Here is a 727-nt window from a genome sequence, read left to right as displayed (position 1 = left end):
GGGGGGGAGGGCGGAGGCCCCCTACCGATGGTGCGGCTGGGCATGCTGGCGAGCATCCTCAGGGAGGCAGAGTAGCCGGGGTGCTGCTCGTCCTGCCCAGGCTCCAGCCAGGCTGTGGCGCAGGCATCCGGGGGGTCCAGGTGAGCCGGGTGCTCTGGGAGAGGGAGGGCAGGATGGAGTGCCCACGGCTCCAGTGCCTGTGGCCCCACTGTCCTGCTCTGGCGTGAAGAACAGGCGCCTGCCCCGGTGCATGCTCCCACCAGAGCACCCCCTTCTTTAGGGACGCTCTCTGTGTCCCCAAGGGCAGGTCTGCCCCACTGCCTGCACTGGCCAAGGCATCAGTTAGCTCCTACAAGTGTTTTGGCCACAGCCTCAGCACAAGCCCTAGCAAGCCCAGGCTGGGCCTGGGACAGTAGGTGGCCCTGGGCACACATGTGGTCCCCGTCCCACCCCGGCTGTGGCTGCAGCGCTTTACCTCTGCCCCTTGTCTGCATCTCCAGCTCCAGACTCGCCTCTACCAAGCTGCTCTGCTCCTGGATGAGCTGGTGGAAGGAGGTGTGCAGGGCTCCTTCACTGTCCGGGCTTGGCTCCTGGCTGCAGGGACAGACACGCTCACCTGGGGCTGGGTGCTGGGGCCCGGGGGACAGAGCCCCGGTGCCAGCCCAAAGCCCGGCCGTGCCGCACCGTGCTGTGGCACCGGCACCCGGTGCCCACGGAGCCCGCGGGC

Source organism: Egretta garzetta, unplaced genomic scaffold, assembly GCF_000687185.1.
Source record: "Egretta garzetta isolate BGI_Z169 unplaced genomic scaffold, ASM68718v1 scaffold381, whole genome shotgun sequence".
NCBI classification, from domain to species: domain Eukaryota; kingdom Metazoa; phylum Chordata; class Aves; order Pelecaniformes; family Ardeidae; genus Egretta; species Egretta garzetta.
This window is presented reverse-complemented; position numbering follows the sequence as displayed.